This window comes from Ochotona curzoniae, unplaced genomic scaffold (assembly GCF_017591425.1).
Source record: "Ochotona curzoniae isolate NIBS_2020 unplaced genomic scaffold, NIBS_Ocur_1.0 scaffold_2587, whole genome shotgun sequence".
Lineage (NCBI taxonomy): Eukaryota > Metazoa > Chordata > Mammalia > Lagomorpha > Ochotonidae > Ochotona > Ochotona curzoniae.
The window spans coordinates 15,396,740-15,409,743 of NW_024467096.1; positions in this window are offsets into that span (position 1 = coordinate 15,396,740).

Consider the following 13,004-nt stretch of genomic DNA (forward strand, 5'->3'; position numbering starts at 1 on the left):
GGTGAGGAAGCAGAAGTGTGCAGAACACTCAGGGCGAGCGTTGGCAGGAAATGGAAGGGCAGAGATGGTACCTGGAGGTGGCAGAGCCAAGCAAAACATGTTCTCTATTTAATGTGGGAGGGACTTTTTAAAGGGATGACACTTTCTGAATGGAAAAAAAAATCAGCACTGCAAAAATGAATCTTGTATCTTTTCTGAATACAAAACAGAAGAAAACCACTTATCAGGATTTCTGGGACTTTGCTGTGGCTGGTGAGGACAATAAACAAATATATATGTATATATATATATATATATATATATATATATATGCAAGTAATGGAGATTGTCCTAGAAGACTCAAACTTTTCGGTTGCTGTACATGGTGTGGGTTTGCAAGCAGAGGGAAAGAAACAAGTGAAGAAGAGACTGCATTAAGAAGGAGAGGACATAGCAGCACTATGTGCAATAGGCAAAAGGTGAAGACAGCCCGTGCGTCTATGGAGGACTGGAGGAGTGAGAGCAAGGTAGTCTGAACATACATGGAATATTACTCAGCCACGAAAAGGAAGGAGGGTCTCACAATAATACTACCATGTGGGTGAACCCTGAAGCCACTGTGCTTAATGAAATAAGACACAGAAGGATGAGTACCGTGTGACCCATTTCCCTGAGGTTTCTGGTGTCATTGGATGCATGGAGGCAGAAACAGAACGGTAGTTTCCAGGGACTGCGGGAATGTGGGGTGGAGTTGCTGTTGTGATGATTTCAAAGTTTCAATTTTGGCAAGTGAACAAAGCTCTGGCAATGGCTGGTGGTGTTGGTTGCCCAACGGTATGGTGGTGTTTTATTCCCCCTGAATGGTGCACTTAAAGATGATCACAATAGCAAATATTATGTACAGCTTATTACAATTTAAAAAGTACTCCTTCCCAATAAGAGAGAAGAGTGAGGACTCCTGAGAGGCAGAAGCTGGGTATTCCAGTGGGCATGGTTTTGGATAAAAAGAAAGAACACTTTCTGTTCCAAACACAGAAAGCAGGTGGGAGGGATGGAGAGGAAGGGAAGTGGGACAGACTGGCGGGGGCGGATCACATTAAGCCAGGCTCCTAGGAGGATCAGTGGATGTTGTGGTGAAGCTGGGTAAGCCATGGCCCAGCACACCTGCATGCCAACATCACATTGCCTGATTCAAGTCCCAGCACCCAAGCTGAGTCCCTGGCACCCATGTGGGAGACCCCAATCGCGTTCTGAACTTCTGACATTAGGCTAGCCTAGTCTAAACTATTGTGAATATTTAGAGAGATGAACCAGAGGATGGAAGACCTCTGTTTTCATCACTAGCTTTCAGATAAATAAGTAAGACTTTAAAACTTAAAAAAAAAAAAAATCCCCAGGAGGAGATTTGCTGTGCTCGGTGCTGTGGTTAAGATTTCAGCAGCAGGTTGGAATTCTTCATTCCTGCTTGGTTCAGTGAGGCCTGGTGCTTCAGCATGGCCACAACTCCTCTGCAAGGTAGAGCACATGTTCTTCCCATTCCTGGGCACATACAGCCATGCAGGGCCAGGCTGAATCAGTAGACAGCATCTCTGTGCAAGACAGAATTTCAGCCCCAATCTGGTTGCTTGGCTCAGTACCGCTATCTCGTAAGCAAGTTAGCCGAATGCACCCAAACCAGACACCACACTAGATGTTGTAGAGTTTCCTGAGCTGTCAAAAAGCCCAGTCTTGGCTCTGGTATAGTCAATCTTGTGGATGTTGAGGGGACAGAGGGAAAAGAGGAAAGGCAATGAACAGCATGATTTTGAACTTCTGCAGGGCTCTTAGGCCAGGAACAAGGGATGGACAGGATGCAGGAATGATGCAGGGTTGGGAACTGGCAAGGCAGAACCAGTGGCAAGTCAAGGAGACAGGGACCAAGGGAGAGTAGGTGACACTGAAGAGGTTGGCCCAGGGTCCAGGCTTAGAGAGAAGCCAATGTAGGGAGAGAGGAGACAAAAGTCCACACACATGTGAGATACAAAGACTAGCCTGCAGAAGTATATGGTCATTGTTAGCTTTGGCCACTTTTGGGTTATTTCCAGGAAAGGAAGTCAGTTGTAACGAGAGGCTGTCTGACCTGTCCACTGTCAGCACAAGAAAATGATTTTTGGGCTGTAACCAGGGTAACAGATTTTGGAGTTGTAGAGACCAGAATTCTAAATCAGCTCTAAAATTCATAAGTTATACAATCCTGGAGAAGTTTAAAGTGCCCTATTTTTTAAAGTTTATTTCATTCATTTGAAAGAACAACAGAGAGGGAGAGACAGAGAGAAAGGTATCTTCTATTCGCTAGTTGACTCCATATACTTGCAACAGCCAGGTCTGGGCCAGTCTGATGCCAGGAGCCAGGAACTCTGCCAGGCTCTCCCATGTAAGTGGCAAGGGCTCAAGCACTTGGGCCACAGGCATGCTGTCAGGAAGCTGGATTGGGGGCAGAACAGCCAGGAGTTGAACTGATATGGAATGCCAAAGGTGTTACCAATGGTTTAACATCCTGCACCTCAATGCCAGTGTCAACCTGCCAAAGTTTCCTATTTTTTTGTTTTCTAATTATTAAATAAATTTAATAATATCATCTCACAAGAGTTGATAAAAATAGATGTTACTTCACACACTTTGTTCAGAAGATCTGCATCATTAAGGTTTGCTGTGTGGCCAATGACAGTGTTGGTGATTCGGGGTTCAGGGTGGTGAGACATGCCAAGCTCCTGTCTCTAAGCATCCAGAGAACACCCTTTTCGCTGAGTCTCAGGTCCCTCTTTGCATACCTTATTCCTCCATTCTACCCCCTGCCAACCAGTGGCTAAAAACTTAGGTTAGGGTTTAAGTTGCCTCTGTTGACCATGGCAAGACCTAAAGGCTTGCCAAACATCAAGAAGTGCTTTGCTAGGCAATTGTGATAAGGTCAAATGTTCAAGAAGGAGTGGTACACTATGGGGAGCTAAGTTATCCCCCATCAACAGTGACACTCATGGGAATCTAGGAGAGATGACTCTATGAGCAAAATGGGGTTCTTTGTACAGTGGTGAGAAATCATGAGACAATAGAGTAAACTTTGGGAATCCAAGGTACCATGATGAGGTTGATTATACTACTAAAAGCTGAGGTAAATGTGTGGGAGTGGAAAATGTTGTGGAAGCCAAGAAACTATAAGGAGTGAAGGAAGCCAAAGGTCTGTGAGGGGGGTAGGACTGTGGGAGCTGCGGGACTCTGAGGGGAGGACGCTGAGGGATACGAGGGTCTGTGTGAGGAGGGAGACGAGGGTCTGTGTGAGGAGGGAGACTCTGACGGAGCAGAGGGACTCTGAGGAGGATAGGACAGTGGTAAACTGAGGTAAGCTGTGGTGTTAGAAACTCTCTGGAGAGACATATTGTTACTATCTGCTCAGTCTTCCTCCTTTCTATTCCTTTCCCTTCCAGTTTGACTTGCATTGTGCAATCCGGTTTTGTAGTGAAAGTGACTGGCCCCACTTCAGTAGCTGTTCTCCTAGGATAGCCCTGGGTGTTCTAGCTGGTCTCATCATTCCCTGTGAATTGTCATTTTAGATCTTTGTGCTGTGTGCTGGCCCTGGGCACCTGATGAGAGCCTGCTGGTGGCTGCGTCTGTCAGTGGGGGGAATGAACTGAGCACAGGAATCCATTCTGCCCATATTTAGAAGCTCCCTAGGTGTCACCCACCATGCTAGCCTCTAGGTATCAAACATAGTCCCAGTTTGCGTGGTTCAGTTTGGCAGGCAACAAACCCCTATTCTAACTGGTGGCGAACACTCCCAGACACCTAATGCCCACATTCACTGAGAGCAAAAACAAAGTGACCTGCTCTGCAAGGAAGTCTGGTAGGGCTTCACAGAGGAGGTGTCCTTTGAAGAGTTTTGATGGAAAAATAAGAGCAGAAAAGCAGGCCCTTTCCAGCTGTTTCTCAGTCTTTTCAGGAGGATCTGTCCCAGTGGCTGGACTGTGTGTTGACAGAAGTTCTCCAGGGTCCCCACAGTGCCACCTTGCTTTCTGGACCCTAGCAAGGCTGAGGCAGGATGATGGGGTCTGGGGTGCATACCTTGTTGTATGTAGCCGGAGGAGGCAGTTGCAGGACAGGGGGCAGTTAGAAACCCTGGCTCTACCCACCTTTCTAGTCATTTCTAGAGGGAATTATGAAGTGAGGGGCTGCCCCTCTGGCAGCCATGGTGATGGGGTGGGCTGGCAGGGAGGGGAGGAGCTGGGTGGGCCGGGCTAGCCAAGGCCTGGCCCTGGAGGGTCCAGGCACTGGGCGGGAGGATGCTGTTTATTTGACTACGATGTATATTTAAGGGTCTCAGTTACAACGGGCCCCAGGCGCTCTTTAACAAGCTGCAGCTGTCTGGTCCCTCATTAGCTCTCCTGACATCTTCTCTGGGCTGGTCCTGGGGGAGCAACCCCCCTGCCCACCCTGGGGGCTGGGGCCCTCAAAGGCTGACTTCTTGCCCCCGGTCTTGGAGCCACCATGATGAATGGCACTGCTGCTCCATGTAGACAAACGTCTTCCTGCCACAAGCCCCTGTGTGTTTAACACAATCACCATCTACTCTGGCCAGAGATCACCTCCGCCCCTTCGCCACTCCACGCCACTCTGGCTCCCCCAATCCTGGATTGCATGCCCTCCCTCACCTCACCTGTACCCCCTGCATATGCTTGTGTGTCTGGACACTGGGAAAGGGGACCAGACAGCTCTAGGCAATGGCCTCAAGGTGTGTGCCTGGAGAGGAGTCCCTGGGCACGGCAGGGACCACTGACTTTGGAGGTGAACTGAGAAACACTGACTCCCAGAGGAAGGCTCCGGGAAGCAGTAAGCCTCAGCCGCTTGGCGTTTGTTTTTCCTCTGCCTCTTCCTCTGTGGCTCCTGCTCAGGTTACACCTCTCCAGGCCTCGCCTCCCCAGACATCAAATAGGCTAGTGTGTTAGATCGGAGGCTTTCAACCTGGGCAGTACACTGGAGTCCCTGAGGAACTTTCTAGAAAGACTGAGTCTGTTGGGTTCCAGACACTGCCATTTCCCTCCCACCCCCAAAGCCCCCCAGTGATCTGCCTGTACAGCTGCAGTTACAACCCTTGCTTTGGGTGGCTCCCAAGGTCTCTCTGACTCCATGGCTCATTAAATCCTCCTTGAAAAATGCCTTGTTCATAGAAAACACCTCCAGGAAGTCATCAATTTGCAAATGATGGGCCCCCTGAAGTTCCTGGACTAGGAGTTCCTCCTAAACACATCCACCTGGATTACAGAGGAAGGGACTTCAGAATCCCCACCCCTCTGGCCTATTGGGTGGCAAGGAGAGCAAAACTGGTGGCGTGGGGTTTCATCTAGCACTTAAGATGCAGCTTGACACCTCCCACCCCACCCCACCCCCAGTTCATATCACAGATTCAAAGTCTCAGGTCTACTTCCCAATTCCATCTTCCTGTTGCTGGGCACCATGGAAGGCAACAGTTGATGACTCAAGTACTTGGGTGGCTAACACCCTCATGGGAGACCTGAATGGACTGAACTTGAGCTCCTGGTTTCTGTCCCAGCCCCCAGATTTTCAGACATTTAGGGAGAGAACCAGTAGACAGGAGCTCTTTCGCTTTTTTGTTGTTGCTATTATTTTTCATTTTTTTTCTAACTGCCTCTCAAATAAATAAACACTTTTTCCCCCTACTTGATAGGCAGAATTACAAAGAGATAAAGAGAGAGTCAGAGATCTTCTATCCATGGGTTCATTCCCTAGATGGGCACAACCCACTGGCAAGAGTGCAGGCTGGAGGGTGGAGTTGGTAGGGTTGAATTAGACTTCAATGCCCCATGATGTATACTCATGGTGTATACCCATGATGATCTTAATGGGATATGGGATAAAACTGACCAATCCACTGCACATGCTGGCAAGCACAAGAACCAGAACTCAAGGGGGCCAGGCTAATGGTGGTTATTTAGGGGTGCACTGATTTGGCTGTAGCTCCCCCTGTGATATGAGAGCCAAGTGTGTGTTAGACAGGGTTAGACTGGGTCGCAGCACCCATTGGTTTGCTGAGAATGAAGGGCAGAACAAATTGATCAACTACCCCAGCGAAGTTTGATAGCAAATTTCTGGGCCCATGGAGACTCAGAGGTGGACTGTGACAGCCAATCGACCTCAACAGGATTTCTTTGTCCTTGGAGCAGCGCTATCAGCAACATCTCAGAACTACCGAAAATACATGAACAGAACCCTCAGAAAGTGCTCCACAATGGGGACCCTGGGATGACAGTGGGTGGCAGTTCCCCACCCCAGGGTAATGCAGCAGTTGGGAGGCTGGCCATGGTTTCTCCTCTTGTATCTCCCTCTCCCCCATTCACAGGAAGAAGAAAAAGAAAATGTGTAAACAATGGTCTCACCTCCTATCCCCTGATCCTCGACACTTCCCACCCTGATCAACTATGGAAATATCAATCAGAAAATTTTTAAAAAATTAAACAAAGATCAGGCCCCTAGAACAATAGCTTCTGCCTCCCCAGCCAGACTGAACCCATTAATAGCAGGGACCAAGTCCTTCTCTTTTGCTTGTCTTATATGTATATATATATATATATATATATATATATATATATATATATATATATATATATTTGAAAGGCAGACTCACTCACAGGGAGTGAGATAGCTTCCATCTGTTGGCTCACATCCCTGCATCAGCCCAGTTGGGCCAGAATGAAGCTAGGAACTAAAAACTCAAACACATGTCAGCTGCCTTCCAGGGCATATGAGCAGGAAAGTAGACCCGGAGCAGAGTCACCGGGACTCAAGTCAGCACTCTGACATGAATTGCAGGCATCCCGAGTGGCGGCTTAACTGCCACTCCACGATACTGGCCCATTTGCTTTCCTTTAGTACTCCTGCCTTAGCAATAAATGACTGTGTGGGTGGGCAGAATGGGGCTTCTGCCAGGTAAGTTCCCCTTCCGCCTTTGGGGTACTCAACACCAGGTTTGGTTGTGGGTCACCGAGGCTGTCGTCACCAGCATCACTGCTGTGAGTAGTGGAGAGGCGGGGGGCCATGGCGGGTGGCTGGGTATTGAGAGAACCTGTTAGCCTCGGGACTCAAGGGAGAGCCATTAATAAGAGCTAAGTATTCCAAAGCTGGTCCTGACAGGCTGGCTGCAAACAGGCAGGCCAGATCACGCGCCCCTCGCACTGGTGCTGTGCTATGAAGGCACCTCTCCCCAGCCCCCACTATACCACGCAGCTGGGATTTTTCCCATCCTCAAAGGACTTTCCTGTCAAAGGAAGAAAATGGTCCTGCAGGCACCTGGGGCTTAGGGGATGGGCTGGGACCCTGGGCTCAGTCTATGTGACTATAACAAAGTCTTCATTCCTCAAAATGCTGCCTAACCGATTGTGGCATAGCCAGTAAAGGCACTGTCTGCAGCACCAGACTCCTATATAGGCAATAGATCATGTCCTGACTGCTCCACTTCCAATTGAACATGCTACTAATGGCCTGGGAAAAGCTGTGGAAGATGGTTCAGGGCTTGAGCTTCTATAGCCATATGGGAAATCTAGAAGAAATTCCTGTTGGCTTCAGCCTGGCCCAGCGCTGGCTACTATGGCCAGCTGGGGAGTGAACCATTGGATGGAAGGCACCTCTCTGTTTCATTCCTTCTCTCTGTAATTCTGACTTAGAAATAAATCTTTCAACAAATAATAAAATAAAAACTGCTGCCTGCCCAGCACTCATCCAGGTGTCTTTTCTTGAACGCTCTGCCAGGCTGAGGGTGCAGAGGTAAGTGATAAAGCCCCCTCAGGGGGCCAAAGGCCAAGGAGAAGCAGCTGTCAGGAAAAGAACAAAGGGCTGGGAAGTCACAGAGGAGGATGTGCACCACAGGGTAGGAAGGTCAGAGGCCCAAAACATTTCATCTCCTTTTTCTTCTTCTTCTTCTTCTTTTAAATATTTATATACTTATATTGGAAAGGCAGATCAGATTTGCAGAGAGAGGGAGAGACAGAGAGAAAGGTCTTCCATCCTCTGGTTCACTCTCCAAATGGCCATAAAGGCTGGAGCTGAGCCAACCCAAAGCCAGGAGCCAGGAGCTTCTTCTGGGTCTCCCACACAGATGGAGGGTCCTAAGGCTTTGGGCCATCCTCTACTGCTTTTGCAGGCCACAAACAGGGAGCTGGACGGGAAGTGAAGAAGACAGGACAGAACCCAGGGCCCATATAGGATCCCAGTGCTTCGAGGTGGAAGATTAGCCAATTGAGCCATCACACCAGGCCGTCTTAAAGGCAGTGGGTGAATCTATCATACAGACAGTGGTAGTGAGGGTTTTTTTTTTAATTCATTTATTTTTATTTGAAAGGCAGAGTTAAACAGAAGGAGAGATGAAGGGAGATCTTCCATCTGCTGATTCACTCTCAAAATGGCCGCAATGGCTGAATCTAGGCTGGTCTAAACCCAGGAGCCATGTGGCACTTCCTCCAGGACTCCCACATGGGTGCTAAAGCCCAAGGACTTGGGGCATCTTCCACTGCTTTCCCAGGGCATTAGCAGGGGCTGGATTGGAAACAGAGTAGATGGGACTTGAACCGGCACCCCTGTAGGATGCTGGTTCCACAGGCAAAGACTTACTTTTTTTTTTTTTTAAAGATTTATTTTTATTATTTTTTCATTGGAAAGACGGATATACAGAGAGGAAGATCTTCCGTCCGATGATTCACTCCCCAAGTGAGCGCAACGGGCCGATACTATGCCGATCCGAAGCCAGGAGCCTCCTCCGGGTCTCCCACACGGGTGCAGGGTCCCAAAGCTTTGGGCCGTCCTCGACTGCTTTCCCAGGCCACAGGCAGGGAGCTGGAAGGGAAGCAGGGCTGCCTGGATTAGAACCGGCGCCCATATGGGATCCCGGGCGTGCAAAGCGAGGACCTTTAACCACTTGTGCCACCGCGCCGGGCCCCAAAGACTTACTTTTTACACTATGGTGCCAGCCCCAAAGGTAGGATTCCTTAACACAGTAGATGATGTGAAAGAATCCTAGGCAGAGGACCCTGCATGTGCAAAGAAGCAAGGTGATCTTAGGCAGTGCAGGAGACAAACAAAACCAAAAAAAAGTGCAGAGGGCTAGTGTTGTGACACAAAGGGTTAAACTACTGCTTCATTTGCAAGCACCCCTTTGAGTTCTGGCTGCTATGCTTCTGATCCTGCACCCTGTTCATACACCTGAGAAGGCAGTGGAAGATGGCCCCAGGACTTGGGCCCCCACTGTCCACATGGAAGACCTGGGTGAAGTTCCTGGCTCCTGGCTTCAGCTTGGATCAGGACCAGCAACAGTCATTGTAGCCTTAGTCAGACACACAGAGAGGAAGAGAGACAAAAAGGAAGATCTTCCATCCATTGATTCACTCCCCAAGTGGCCACAAAGGCTGGAGCTGCGCTGATCCGAAGCCAAGAGCCCAGAGCCTCTTCTGGGTCTCCAACACAGGTGCGGGGTCCCAAAGCCTTGGGCCATCCTCTACCTCTTCCCCAGACCACAAGAAGTGGGGCTGCAGGGATTAGAACTGGCTCTCATATGGGATCCTGGTGCATGCAAGGCGAGGACTTTAGCTAGGCTACTACTGCACTAGGCCCAATCATTTTGTTTTTTAAAACGAGTATATAGGAAGCAGCTTCTCTGGGGTGGGGGGCAGGAAGGGGATGTGATGAGAGTGGGAGGATAGACACAAGATGGCTTTGCTTTGGAACAGTTTAAAGTGAGTCCCCCAGGAGGCAGTAATCCACTTCAGGCCTCCTCGCTCAGTGCTGATTTGTCCAAGTTACAGGGAGATCTGGTGCCGATTACCAGGTTTCGGTGCATTAGGTAATGCAACAATAAAATCTGGGTCATTGCAGCACAAAGTCCCCTTTATTTTGACAAGTGTAGTTTCTGCTCTGAAGTGTTATCATAAATAATTAAATTAAACCAGTCAATGGCTTGTAGTACGCTTTGCTGAAGTAACAGAGCCTCCGTAACCCCAGACACCAAGCCGCTCCTTGGGGGAGATTCTTGGCTCGGAAGCCTTTGGGCGGTTTTCCAAACTCGGGAATATTTAGGCAAGGGAGAGAGGTAGGGTGCAAGGTGCAGCCCGTGGTCCCCTGCCACCCCTTTCCCAGAGGTGTTACCCCATTGAGCATGCCCGTGCTGCCATGTGGCCTATGCCTGTGGGCATAGGGAGCATGTGCGCACCTGCTGAGGTACCAGGACAGCAACCCTGGACACTTTGGGTAGATGGGCTTGTTGGCATCAGACCACCCACTCCAAATGTTGCAGACTAGGAATCTGAGCTCAGGCCCACAGGTGGAGTGGCTTGACCTTGGCTGATGGGTAGGGCTGGGTAATGGACACAGTGTGAGTGGAGAAGATGCAAAGACACAAAAGGGAATGTGCTGGAGGCCCCGGGGGCTGCAAGTGAGGGAAAGGAAAGGTTGTGCGGTGGGAGGTGAAAGAAAGAAGAGAAAAGGAGGGAGACTGGTGGGAGGGTGGGACGGTCTTCAGGAGTTGGCTCCAAGCAAGAATTGGGAGAGTCTTCTAGCAGCCAGACCTCAATGTCTGTATCAGAGCGTGAGGGGGGTGTGGTCTTTATAGGGGAGCAGGAGGCGCTGGGAGAAGGCCCAGAAGTCTGCTTACTGTTCAAAGCAGTGGAGGCTCCAACCTCCTTCCCCACACTCCATCCCGCAACCTTGCTCTTTGCATGTTGTCTTTGTCAATGCCCTCCTCTTGGTCTGCTCACCCCATCCTCCTCAGGGTGGGGGACCCTCAGATGAGGTGGCAGCTAACCCAGACTGCAGAGGGATGGCATCCCAGACCTGTGACAGATCTGTGTTGGGAGCCAGAATTACCAGCTGGAGCTGAATAACCCAGATGCTGCTGTGGTCCCAGGGCTACTGGACCAAGAGTGGCCAAGTAGCCTGGCCACAGAGGCCTCTAGAGACCGTTGAGATGAGTGCTTGGCAGCACACATGGCCTCTCCCCCGGCACACCTCGGACAGGCTGTTTCTCATAGCACCTTTAGTGAAAAGGAAAGCTTGTTTTTTTCCGAGCTGTGTAAACAATAGAGCTGGAACTTGGACAAAAAATCATCTACAGGGCACCCAGAGCACCAGAAACTCCTCAGGGAGCAGACCACAGGTTCAACATTCCACACTCTGTGAGGAGGTGACGCCCCCACACAGGCACACACACTGTGACAGGGTGACGCCCTCACACGGGCAAACACACTGTGATGGGTTATACCCTTACATGGGTACACATGCTGAGACAGGGTGACACCCCCACACGGGCACACACGCTGAGACAGGGTGACGCCCCCACACGGGCACACACACTGTGACGGGGTGACGCCCCCACACGGGCACACACGCTGAGAGGGGGTGACGCTCCCACACGGGCACACACGCTGCGATGGGTGATGCCCCCACACAGGCACACACACTGTGACGGGGTGACGCCCCCACACGGGCATACACGCTGTGATGGGTGATACCCCCACACAGGCACACACACTGTGACGGGGTGACGCCCCCACACGGGCACACACGCTGAGAGGGGGTGACGCCCCCACACGGGCACACACGCTGAGAGGGGGTGACGCTCCCACACGGGCACACATGCTGTGATGGGTGATGCCCCCACACAGGCACACACACTGTGACGGGGTGACGCCCCCACACGGGCACACACGCTGAGAGGGGGTGACGCTCCCACACGGGCACACATGCTGTGATGGGTGATGCCCCCACACAGGCACACACACTGTGATGGGGTGACGCCCCCACACGGGCACACACACTGTGACGGGGTGACACCCCCACACGGGCATACATGCTGTGATGGGGGGTAGCTGATTTGGCCCCTGGGTGCTGGCCTTCACCTGGTTGGCTACCTGATGGTTCCTCTCCTCCCTGACATGGATTGCATCCTTCCCAAGGAGTTTGGCCGAGCAAGGGGAAGTGAGCTTGACCTACCTGGAAGTCCTTTCTAAGCTGGGAGCAGCCTATACTCTCCAAGTTGAAGGGCTCTCACCACCTCTCACAGACCTCTGGAGTTCCGGGACATGGTGACAAAGCAGGCCTGACATCCCTATTTGGAATAGCATGAGAGGGAGGCCTAGGCCTCTGACTGGGTTGCACTTGGCCTCTCCAGGCCTGGGAGGTCACAGCAGGTCTCCTGCCCATTCACAGGTCTGTGGGTACTGCACTTCCTCTATGCAGGCACAGTGGAAGGGACGTGTGTGTGACCACCTAAGAGGGCGGCCAGGGGACCTTAAGCAAACAGCCCCTGGCCCTGTGGATGCCAAGACTCACCTCCTCCCTCCTCTCTTGAGGCGGAGGCGGCAGCTCACTGGACCGTGTGACCAGGAGCCAGCAGAATTCATTTAGGGGAAAAAAAAAAAAGGATTTGGTGTTGTGCCTCTCCTCTGCTTAAGCGCCCTCCTGCTCACCCTCCCTCCTGGGGCCTTTCACCCCCTAATCCACTGAGTGGGGTGCAGTCACATGGGGCCCCCTGGCTCTCGACAGGAAGCTGTCAGCACCCCAGACTGCTGAGGGGCCCTGACTCCCTCACGGCCAGGAAGGCAGGCTGCCTTCCCCCAGTCCAGCTCGCTGAAACCCAACCCCTCATTCCAGCTGCAGCTTGAAGGAGCCTGGGGCCAGCCCTTCCCTCCCCAGGGACCCTGCAGCCTACAGATCTCACGGTCAGGGAATTTTTTTTTCCTCCGTGCAGGGTTCCAAGGCGGCAGGGCCTTCGGAACAAAGGGCAGGGACAAGGGACCAAAGTAGTAGTTCCCCATACCTGGGTGGGTAGCCCCCACCCCCACCCTGCCGGGTTCCTGACTTCTGAGAACTCACTCAAGCCCTGCCCTGTGCCTGGGGGAGCACTCCAAGAAGGAGCCAGGCCCAGACCTGACTCAAAACTGACCTTCCCTGGCCCTGGTGTCCCAAGGCCACTGGCCGAAGAAGATCAATGTCAG